A 12,284-nucleotide genomic window follows, 5' to 3' on the forward strand; every position below is an offset into this window, starting at 1 on the left:
TAGTACAAGATGTACCGGTATCTCACAGCGTACATACATCCTGTACCACTGCATACCATAATATAAGCATGCAGACAGCTCAGGGGAGATCTCCCTCCCACAGTAACAGTAACAAGTCAGCCATCAGTTGACAGCCTCACCTGTTGGCCACACGGTTGTGCTCACAGACCGTTCGCCCCGTGGCTCTGCTGCTGCTCTGCGCATGCGCGTTGCGTTGACGGAGTGGCGGAGACCATTTCCTCCAGCAGTAGGCCTCACAGAGCTCCGCCACACACACGCAAACATACACACATATGCAGACAGGGAACGGACGAGCGTCAAAGCAAAGCCACGTTTGGGATTGTCTTATCTTACCGCCGCTAAACCTGGATGCCCCGCGACCGCAGGAGTCATCCTAATGGGCCTTCATCGCTAATTTGCAGCAACATCTGGTCGACACTACAGTGGTATCTTTGGGGTGAGTTGCCCACAGCGCAGTCACTGTTTTGTCTCGTTGTGTTGCTGCTGCCGCTGCAACGTTTTTTTAGCTCGGGAAGCTTCGGGACAGCACAGGGGAATGTCATTGTTGGGCTCTGTAGCCTGTATTTATCCGGGGTTTGCTTCATGTTGGCTAACGGCTTTGAACGGGTACAGGGAGCTAACGTTAAACCTGTTAGCCTTAGCTGCTAGTTAACATACAATGTAACGTCACGAGACCCATTATCGGACACTATTTATGCTAGGTCTAAACAGATTGTAAACGTCCAGTCTATCCCCTATACATTCCTTTGGTTTGACAGTAGAGCAGCAAACGCATTAACAAAAACAAAACAGGTAACAGCTCAGCAACGTTTGTGTTTTTAACTCATTACCTGCAGTCATGTTCTTGTCGGGGGCGATTTTGCGGCGGTGCCCAAAACCTCCGAGTCACCCACCTTCCTCTCCCCTGGTTCCATAATCGGACGCCTTGGTCGCAGTTGGCTTTGCGGTTTTGACCTTTACCAATCACTGTCTTCCACAGTTAATTTGTTGACACACTGTGGTCCAGCACTGTACGGAAGCCCACAGATAAAGATGGGAGTCCGTTAAACAGGGAACCATGCAGCATTGTGTTACAGGCGGATGCGCCGTCCTGGATTTGTGGAAAAATGTTTTACTGAGAGTAGAGGGACAGTTATAGTATTGTTGGAATAAAAAACCATGTGCATATCAAACTTATACCAGTCCTGTGCTCCTACCTTTTAGTATTGTTTTGTATTTTGCTGGGAAATGCGGACGAGGATCATGGAAGAATGAATCCGTCCGATAATGGACCCAGTCATTTTAGCCACCTCCGCGCTGCACTAAACAGGGGGGCTGGAGCTGAGGTTCAGCCCCTTGCATTGAGGAAGCACTGATCCTATCTCTCCACTGATATTGTTTTAATATAATGTGTCTTCCATGATTACATTCTTTAGCATTTGTCTTTGTTTGAAATACGTTACTGTATATACTTGTGGAGAAGTGATTCAGCAGAGTTGTCCTGTTTATAATGACAGCAGCTAACTGGGGTAAAAACACAGTTGTGATCATACTGTTTACCCCACTGAGATGTTGCTGCACCCTTCCACAGGGAGGTCAGAGGTCAGGTTAAGATACTGAACACTGTCCCGGAGCTGGTAGAGCTCCAGGGTCCTGCTCAAGGACACTTCAGCATCAGTGTTCGCTCTGGTTAAAGAACATGAAATACATTAACAATAAATTGTGTTATTGTTAAATCTTGGGATTTCATGAGTCAAAGCAGCACTGAAGTCTGTCATCCCTGAAGCTTTGGCAGTGTGCGTTAGTTCCTCACTCAGTAATTCGAGGTAACTGTCTGACTAAAACGCTCAAATGTGCATACCTTTGCAAGCTGTGGCATGACTGACAAAAGTGATGTAGTGTCTGTAGTGCATTGTTACATGGTGTTCCCGTGTACTTTAGGTGAAGAATGCCCTACTGCTCTCCATTGTAGTACGTCTTATCGCTTACAGTCATACTCCTGTGTTGTTTTCAGGGAACAAATCTTGCGATTACAGTATTATCTGAGTGCCTGCGCCTGTTATCCCTACATGTTACTGCTCAAAATCTAAAACATTACCCCTCCAGATCATGTTGCCTAATAACTAATAATAATAATCTGGCAAGTGGACTGTCTAATTTGATAGGCATAGACAATTTGTTTGTTTGTTCGTCACTAATTTATCATTAATATTGCAGTAATTTTATGTAATGGTCTAAAAAATAGTGGTTCAAAAAAAACAACTATCAGAGTAGTTATCAGTTGTTTGTTTCTTCGCCACTGGATAGTTGTTACCTCATATTGATGCCCACCTGTCTCAACTGCTGATTGCAGTGAGTGTGGAGTGCTGATGATGGAGCATGATGGCTTTGGGCTCTCTATTAGAGAAATGTGTTACCAAGATTGGTTGGTGCAAGGTGGGGGTGTGAGGGCTTGGCATTCATTATCCCCAGAGGAATCTGTTGAACCAGACTGCAACATGTTAAGAATCCATATGCTGCGTCTGTCAGGCCTAACCTGCTGCTGGTGTGCTAGGGTGTTCAACATAATGCCTCAAGTGTCTGTGCTGGGAGTAGATGCAACGAATGCCTTTTTATTTTGGTGCAAGAACTGGAGTCAGTTTAAGCACTAACTGTTTTATTTCAGCACCCTGTGTGAGATACCAGTCACTCTAAACTCAGCATGACTCAGCCCTGGTCTAAATAGTGAGACTGTACAACTCTCCATCTGTGAAGTCAGACCCATCTAGTGAGCAGTGGACTCACAGATTTAATCTTCGACCACCCTAAGTTCTTCCATTCCCTATCTTCTCTTCGTCGATAGCTCTCTCTCCATCACACTGACTGACTGACGGCTAGATCGTCGTAGTCTAATTGAGGTGCAGCTTGACAAGGACTAAAGGTGACAGGACATATCTGCAGGCCCAGCTGCATGTCGGCCAGTGGCCTCTTCTTTTTACTAATGAGTTATGATGAGGAGAAAAAAAATCGTTGTCTGTTCAATCCTTAAAGCTGCGAGGAGCTGAGCTGTGTTACTGTCTTATGTTAAGCTCTGAGCCTGTCTTATGTGCTCAGCAGGGAAGTAATGGCTCCTCTGTCTGTACACTGACCATCTCATTGCACATTTGAAGCCTGTCCAAGGCCCTGCTGACCTCAACACAATGGCCGCGTTTAGTACGTTCTTCCCCTCCAGCCTCTTCTCTCCAATGTCCGCTGTCTCTTTAATCAGCAAGTGCAATAGCAGATGAGGGATTTATCTTGGTGACTCTGGTGCAGAGCTTAACAGTATACTGACACTCGTGAGCAACAGGACATCACAGATGGTGCAAGACATACTCTGCACAGTAGGCTACATCACTCTGCATAGATGCATCCAACATCATTTACTTCATGGCTGTCTGCATTTCAGCAGCCTGGTATAGTGTGTGTCAGTACAAGTCTTTTCTACCCAAATACACACAGTGCACACCGGGATGTATTTTATTGTGTCTGATAAAGTATGTGCACAGTCTGAGTTATGCAGGTTTATTGTAGACATTGTCAGATGCAAAGTGGCGAGCGGTGCCACGGTCCACTTGTTTAGGAAGAGTGATAGAGAGTGAAACTGGCAGCGGATCTGCACTGCACCTGCAGTTCTTCCTCTTTTTAAATGTGTAGAGACAGAAAAGGTGTATCACATCACAATACTGTTTACAATTGTGTGTGAAGCATACATACTCATTCACATATGTGTTCCCATTAGGGCACCAATTAATGGTTATTTGAATTATCAATTAATCTGCTGATTATAATCCCAATGAATCAATTAGTGGTTTTTGATATTTGTTCAACTAAGAGTCCAAAAGCCAAAGATATTCAATTTACTGTCATAAAGGGCTGATTAAAAAGCAGCAAATATTCATGTTAAAGTAAGTAAAATTTTCTGTTTTTTTTTGTTTTTGTTTTTTTTGCTTTAAAAACAACTTAAATGATGAATCCATAATCAGAATAGTTGCATATTAGTTTTTTGTCAGTCAACCGATCTATTAATCCACCACTGTTTCAGCTCTAACCAGGGGCGTAGGTTTCTTTTCAACACTGGTGAGGACACATATTAAACAGGGGGTTTGGAATCCTCCCCCGGGAAATTTAACTGTCAAACCCTTAATTTCCTTCTCTCTGGTGATTTCTTTTTAGGCATCAATTTCTGCCTTTTCTACATCAATTTATGATGGAAATGTCTTTAATTTTGTCAAAATAAAAGACCTCTGCTACTTTCATCTTTTTATTGGGGCGTACAGGTCTCCTGTGTCCGCCTTGAAACCTACATCTGCCATTTCAACACAGTCTGTAGGTTATTTTTTTGCCATGATAATATTTAAGTCTCTTCAGCAGTGGTTCCCAACTGGTCCAGCTATGGGGTCCAGATTTTTCCTTGGACATTAGAGGCCCACACAGTTTAATATTTTTAGCGTCATACTTGTGTTTAGCCATGTATCAAGCTAGTTTGCAGTCTCTGTTGAGTAGCTGTTCATTCTCATTTGCTGTACTTTTAAATAAAGTGTGTTTTTTATTAAACTGATGAGTTCGCAAGTCACTTGTGGTCCATCCAGAATGGACCCGCGACCCACTTCTGGACTACGTCCCCACAGTTTGGAACCACTGTCTTACAGTGCGATACAAGTGGTGCCTTGTGAAGCATCAAGAGATTAAGTCAGTTATGAGTATTTCAGCTTTCAGCAGCATAACAGTACATCAAGCTATCACATTTAATGTTAATGTAGAATTGATTGAAGGTGCTATATAAACAGTGCCAGGCTGTCTAAAAAAAAAAAAAAAAAAAAAAATAATCTTCAGTGGTTCTACTTTTTCCCACTGCTGACTCCTATCTTCTCTGTTCAGCGCCTGCTGAGCTGTGATAGAGGCGTGCCCCCCCCCCCCATCCTTCTTCCTAGTGATCATGCTGCCCAGTAGAATAGTGGCATTGTGGCTGCCATCTTGCGTGCAAACTCAGCGAGGCCTCTCCATCTGGGCAGCGGCCGGTCAGTCAGGCAGCTCCTTGAAGGCCGGGAGGCTTCTACTGCCACGCCTGCTGGCGAGCTGCACAATGTAGGCAATGAGTCGAGCCACAGGCCTGACACATGCCCAGTCTTTCACTACGCCCACGGCCTCTGGAGATTTCTCACTGGGAACTGTTTCTCATAGAGATAATGATAATTCAACGTTTTAGTATTTCTAGAATATGCCATTTCAGAAAAGTCATAGCTTATTGTTTCTTTTTTTCTCTTTGCACTGTCCATGTGTTGCCTCTCAGCCTGTGGTTGTGTTAAAAGGTATATGGACATCATAGAAAAGCATTTGCATTTTAAACGCAGTGCAAATGTTGCAGCACTATTAATCTTTGTTTTTGTGCTCACTACATTTAAGAGCTAATGGTATCATATAAGTAGCCTCATCAGTCACATGACAGCCCAGATGACCTCCACCAGCTCCTGTAACCTGCAGCTGAAATGTTTTATTATCCACATAATGATTTTCTACCTGAGGTGATAATTTAGAAACGCCATTGTGAAGAATTTCTCAGCTCTGAGACATACATCAAGCAAAACTACCAGGTCACCAGCTTTAATATGGCCTTTTGGTCCCTCCTCATATACCCAGAGATAGCCCATGGTGCCAACCAGCACGACACAATGGTCTGTTATTTAAGTGACGGATCAGCAGCATGACATCACTCTGCATTTTTGGGTTCTGCGGCGCCTGATTTGAATTAATGAGCAAAAGGAGAAATTTCGGCCAAGGGAATTAGCTGGACACTTCCTCTCTTGAGTGTTCCTAAGTCAAGCAGGAAGTGAACTGCACCAAAGACCCCTGCCCACATGTCATTTATATGTGGGGCTTGTGCTGCTTCCCTCCACTGGCTGATCACTCTTTGTTACCCTGCACATAGCGACACTAAGTATCCTGGTTCACTAAGGTCCATCATATTCAGGCTAATGTGTGGAGATAAAGGGGAAGCGATGCAGTCAGCATAAAGTTGATGGCTTGTCTCCATTTATAGACATATTAAACTCTGCTGCCAGTATTGTGAATGTCCTACAAAGAATACAGGATGAATCACTGATGACGATGATGATGATGATAATGACAATAAATCCTAGCTCAGCAGGGAGGCTCCAGTACTTCCTCTTTCATCTGCCGCTCCATGCACTCCCAAGTAGTTTTTGTGAAATTGAGTCATCCCATGCACTTCAAAGATAAACACAAATGCTTCTGCTTTAATGATGTCACAGAGAGTGCTGAAAAATAAAGTGACCCGAATGAGGTCTACTCTAATACAGGCTTCTCTATTAAAAGAAGATTTTACTTGATCTTTTCTTTGTGTGGAATTCCCGTCTGGCTATCGTTTTAATAAAAGCAAACATTTTTTCCTTTTTTCAAATGAGAGATTAAACCTGTGCAGTGTAGAGATGTTTTTGTTGGCTGTGGCCTACATCTGGGCATGTTTCTCATGCACCAGCTGATGTGCCCCATGACTTACTGAGAGGTAGATGGATACATAAATAGAGTGAAGATGGGTAATTCCTTGTGTTATAATTTTTTGCCATTTTATCATACGAGGAAATCCTAGCAGAACGAGACTGTGGTCATTGGAGATGAAATGGTATGAAAATTTCATCTTGATTGTAGTGATTATCAGTATTATCATGGTGTTGTTAAACTGGTGCTGAAAATGTCCAAAAAGTAGCAATACAAACACTGAGATAATTTCACCACAAAAAATTGATATTTACCACATATAAAGCCAGCAGCACTTTTTTGTTTGCATAAACATTAAAATAATAATAGCCAATACCTTATGTAAACATATGACACACATCAAATGTGCATTACCAGTAAAGATAACCTGTTTTTGTGTCCCTGATGAGGACAAAGACCAGTAGCGTCACTGGGTTTGCCTGCTGCACGCCCACTCTGTAAACAAGAGAATTTGACACAACAAACCCACGTCGCTGCGCCTGCATCTGAGAAACTGTTGCTTACTTTGGTTGATGCTGGATAGTATTTACTTTGACTTTTTCAAAGTACAGTAATCAAACATGGTTTTTAATGATTATTATATTTCGAAGCAGTAATACAAATCATTTTACCGTGTATTATCATGAAACCGGTAACTGTTTCATCCCTGTCATCATGGTACTGTGGCCCCAAGTACACTTTAATCTGTGCTTGAAGTGTTCAGCATTTAGGGAAATGGTTTATATCTTCTTGTTGTATAAAGGTTGCAGCTAAAATGTAAATAAAGATGCTTTGCTGGCACCGGATAAGCTGATATCATATTCTTCACCAGTACCTGAGAATCAATACTTATGATCAGTTATTTGAATAACCATTAGCTGTTACCAACACAATAACTTATCTTACTGGGGTCCACTTTAGCAAACAGTGTCCACCAGCTAGTCCCACTCACCATGTGGGCCAATGGCACCTGGTTGTCATGCATGCATAAGTAGGGACTGGACATTAACTTTTAAGTAGCATATTATTCTCGTATACAAACAACTTGATGTGCAGTGAATGCAATAGTTCACATGCCTGTGCTCTCTTCTAACCCATCTTCACCGTTCATTCTGATGTAGCCAGGTAACTGAAGACTTTAAAACATTAATGTGATACAGATGTAGTATGTTGTGGTGACCATTTAATACTGTTATTTATTATCTAGTGGGCATCTTTCCTTGCAGCAGGAAAGGCAGCAGTCTCTTTCAGTTTGACATAAACATTGGTCACAATGAAACACACTTGTAAAGCACAACAGCAGTCTCCTTTTATTTTTCTGCTCCATGCTCATTACCTTAACATGCACCATAATATCATCATATTGAGACTTTATTTTTCATTCTGTGCATTTTATGTGCTCATTAAAGCTGCAGTAGGTAGAAAGCCTGAAAATGGTTGATTTTTGAGTCTCATCTAAGTTAGGTTTCATTCGCCTCCGCCCTGAGCCCCTCCTACTAGACGAGCACGCGAGTATTTTATCCTACTTGGTTTTATTTCTCCCTCTCTGGGAGCCTCGGTTCTCCCTCACCGCGCAGCAGCCCTCCCCATACCTCCCTCGCGGCTCCGCACATACTCCCAAGCCATGGCTCTCCCTCACCGCACAGCAGCCCTCCCCATCCCTCCCTCACGGCCCCACACATACTCCAGAGCCACGGCTCTCCCTCACCGCACAGCAGCCCGCCCCATCCCTCCCTGGCGGCCCCACACATATTCCCCGGAGGATCGGCTCTCCCTCTCCGCATAATTGGTACTCAGTTATACCAAAACAATGTTGCCTACTGGAGCTTTAATAAGAAGAACCTAGTAATTTGAGGTGGGCAAAAAAATCGATACTATTTCTCTGAGGCAATATCATATCGTCACACAGTGCCAAGTATCAGTTTTTGTATTATATAAATTATAAATATGACAAATATAAATTAAACTTTAGGCAGCCCACTAGAACTACATAATTAATTGCTTTTTCAGTCCACTAGATACATTTTGCTGCTGCAAAAAATGGCTGAAGTGAGATGAACAGACTTAAAACTTATAAGATAAAACAGATGTTGACAAAGATTTCCTTTGGGGACATAATTTACAGTTGATAAAAGGTAATAAATCGCAGTATATTGCAATATATTTAATCGCGATACTCAGCATATCGCAACATATTTAAAAATAGCAGTTATATTGTATCATGACATAAGTATCGTGATAATATCGTATTGTGGATCCTCTGGTGATTCCCACCACTATATACTGTAGTAATATACCAGCAAATATATATGGATATTAGCCAGTATATTATGGACTGTGATAGGTGTGGGTAGTATATTGATATTATATCTATATCATGATACAAGACGAGATATTGTCTTCACTTTTGTAATATCATAAGTGTTTTCCTGGTTTTAAAAGCTGCATTCCAGCGAACTGATGTAATTCTGAACTTATCACACTATTCTTGTTGTTCTACTATTTGCCTTTACCCACTGAGTCATTATATCCACAGTACTGTTTATCAAAAATCTCATCATGTGAATGTTTAGTGAAAGCACCAATAGTCAACACTTCAGATACCTAGAATAAACTGTGTACTGGTTATTTCATGCAAACGCTGTATCCTGTTAAAGAGCCAGGATATAGTGTTATAGTGTATGTCAGTACATAGTTTCTCTCTGTCCTGTGCTTAGTGCAGGTTGTGAAAAATCAATATGGTTCTGCCACCTGATACAGGGTCTCTCCCCTGAAATTGTTTAGCCAAGCTGGTAGATCACCCAGAACACAATCCATCATTTTTGTGATCAATCTATTTAGGAAGTGATAACCTCACTAAATGTATGGTCTTTGCTGCGTGAAATTGTGGCTTTGCTCTTTAAAGTACTATAATTGTTCAAAATATCTATTTATGTGTTTCGATGTGTGTGCTGGTTCAGTTCTGGGTTCCTATAAATGATGCCATTCAGTTGAGGAAATGGGAGGATTACTGCAGTAATGCAGATGAGTTTTTGTAGTGACTTGTTTATAGTAAATACAGCCATAGCAAACTCATTGACTTTCACTTCTTTTTTCTCACTAAGTCATTCACAAGTACCTTCACACTTCCACTCATTCCAGTCTCGTTCTCAGTTTGACTTACTGCACACACGTTCAGTCACTCACGCTCACTCAGACCTATATATTACTACATGGTTATCCCTTGTCACACACACACGTGCAGGTCATCTGCTCTTACTCTTGTCCAAGCACCTAGTAGACCATGGGGTCAGCATCAGAGGAAAATAAAGCCACCCGTCTCAAGTTTCTGCAAAGCTCTGTTTTGAGTCTCTGGGGAACGTAAGAATGTACCAACCATTTAGGATTCGCAGACCCCTCCCTGCATATTCTGCGACTTGTTTCAGCGGTAACCTCATTGTGTCGAATAAGGGGCAGAGTTTAGATAAATGTTAGGTTGGGGATTATTTTCATGCTCGTTGCCAAATATGCTTCCTGCACTTAGCCAGGCAGACAGAAGATTTTCTATTGCTATTGGCATAGGAGGAACTTCATGTTGTCACTGTGATGTTATTACTGTAATAAAGTATCAGTCTGTTTATATGTAAAGCAGTTCTCCAGGACCAGTCTAAACACTTTTATAAGCGTATGGCCATATATCTGTGTGCATTGGATGATATGTCGTTGATGAATTCGGCACATGGCTGAAGTCTTATTCTACATTTTTAATCACCGGTGTCATACTGTGTTTAACTGTACAATGCAACACAAGGTCAGGATATTTGCTCAGGTGTCCATAGTGTGTCCTGTCCTGTTCCTTCCTTCTGTCTCACTACCATATAAAAATAGAAAATATGATTTAGTGCTGAAACAACACAGAGCCTTTTATAATTCATTATTTAAGTCATTAAGCCTGCCAAATGAACAGTAGGTACTCAAATGTAAAAGTTTTCTGTTTAATTCTAAATTGAATATAATTTTTCTAATTTTTTTTTTATCTTTTTACTATTCTAGGACATTTTATGAGCTTAAAAAATTAAAAAATAGTTTAATATTAGTGAATAATGAAAATAACTAAGGCTGCTATTGATGATTATTCCCATTGTCAATCTCTGGAGTATTTTCTCTATTCATTGTTTGGCTGACAAAGTGCCAGAGAATTATGAGCAATGCCCAACACAATTTCCCAAAGGTGATCAAATACCTTGTTTTGTGCACCTCAAGAGTGTCAAGTCAACAGTCACACAAGTTTAAGGTTCAAGAAATCATTCACATTTGAGAAGGTGGAACCAGAGAATTTTGGTATTTTTCTTAAAACATGACACATAACAATTAATTGGTTATTCAAATTGCAGCTGATTCATTTTTACCTAATTTGACTTAGCCTGAGTGTCAGACTGAAGCTCCCAGAACCTTCAGTCTGACATGGCTTCCATTGAAGGCGATTTACAAGGGGGAGGGAATTTGATTTTTCCCCTAACCAATCAGTAGAGATCAACAACTCACCCAGAATCTGACGTCATTAGTATCCATGCCTCGGGGGTGCCGAAAACAAGCGAGCATTGCCCATTTAAAATGTCTCCGTCGTTGTGCACGCCCAGCTGCATTGCCGTTAAATCCAGTTTAGCAGCTTCCTTAATTTGGTCCTCCATTAACACGAGTAGTGGCAAAATACCTCGATAGCATCGTTAATGTGGTCTGTAGGATCTGTAGCGGTCGCCATTGTTGCTATTCTCACCAGTTACCCACCGGTGTACAGCTTGACATCAGCATGGCACTGATTGGCTAATCGCTAGACCCGCCCCCACCCCCGGCATTCATTGGTCCGTCTATCATTTGTACGAGATAAATCGCAAATTCATTGAAGTATGCCAGACCAGAGATGCAAGCCTACTCAGTTGAGTGGGCGGGGTCTATGGTCTGGAACCAGGCTAAATTTGACTTATTGATCAGTTGACTAATCGTGGCAGCTCAAAGAATAGCCAGTAGTTGTTACCTGTATCATTTAAAACAACTAGATAGAGTCCCTGAGTAACACTAACGCTGTGTTTATACTTGTGGCTCAGTTGGTCCAACTAGAGATGCACCAACTGATTGGCAGGTGTCCGTAACCAGCCAGGTTTGAGTTTGATCAGTCATAATTGGCAACCAGCCGAAGAGTCTCAGATACAGTCGGTTAAACTTACATGCATGTGAGCACAATGGTTCATATACCATGCAGCAGCACGGATGGTAACCGACCATAGTGGCAGCCTCACCTCTCATCTCATCCCCTCTTCTGTGCTCAGTCAGTAGCTGTGGGGCAAACGGACGGACACCACTGGCTGCAGGAGTGCGAGTTACAGTACACACACCTTTACATTCTTTCAAACAAATACTGATTTAGATATGGTATGCAGATAAATAGGTAAATAAACAAATACATAATTTTAAATAGACAATACATAGAATAATATTTTTTCAGATTCTTCTCTGATATTTAAATAATTTGTTTGAGCATATTCAGGTCTGCTGGTCCCGTTCTTGTCTGGGAAAGTAAAACATGTTTGCTAAAAAATGGAAACACTGCAATTCATTTGTAGCACTGCACGATTAATCTAATCACAATCGCGATGTCAGGCTGTATGATTACATAACCGCATAAAAGGCTGCAATTTGCAATTTAATGTAAATAAATGTTAACGTGTGTGCCTGTGAACGTGACTACCTCTCCTGTAGTGTTTGGAATTTGTTGACATCACGCCCACAAG

General features: G+C 41.7%; 1 protein-coding gene across 1 annotated transcript in view; it reads left to right on the top strand.

Annotated features, from left to right (window-relative positions):
• The first annotated feature begins 214 nt into the window (after positions 1–214).
• Positions 215–12,284, top strand: part of LOC125904529 (tyrosine-protein kinase CSK) — a 54,553-nt gene continuing 42,483 nt past the window's right edge. Inside the window, exon 1 of the mRNA XM_049601999.1 lies at positions 215–457. The gene's annotated coding sequence lies outside the window, so the exon portion shown is untranslated. The remainder of the gene's footprint in view (positions 458–12,284) is intronic.

Source organism: Epinephelus fuscoguttatus, linkage group LG2 (assembly GCF_011397635.1).
Source record: "Epinephelus fuscoguttatus linkage group LG2, E.fuscoguttatus.final_Chr_v1".
Classification (NCBI taxonomy): Eukaryota; Metazoa; Chordata; class Actinopteri; order Perciformes; family Serranidae; genus Epinephelus; species Epinephelus fuscoguttatus.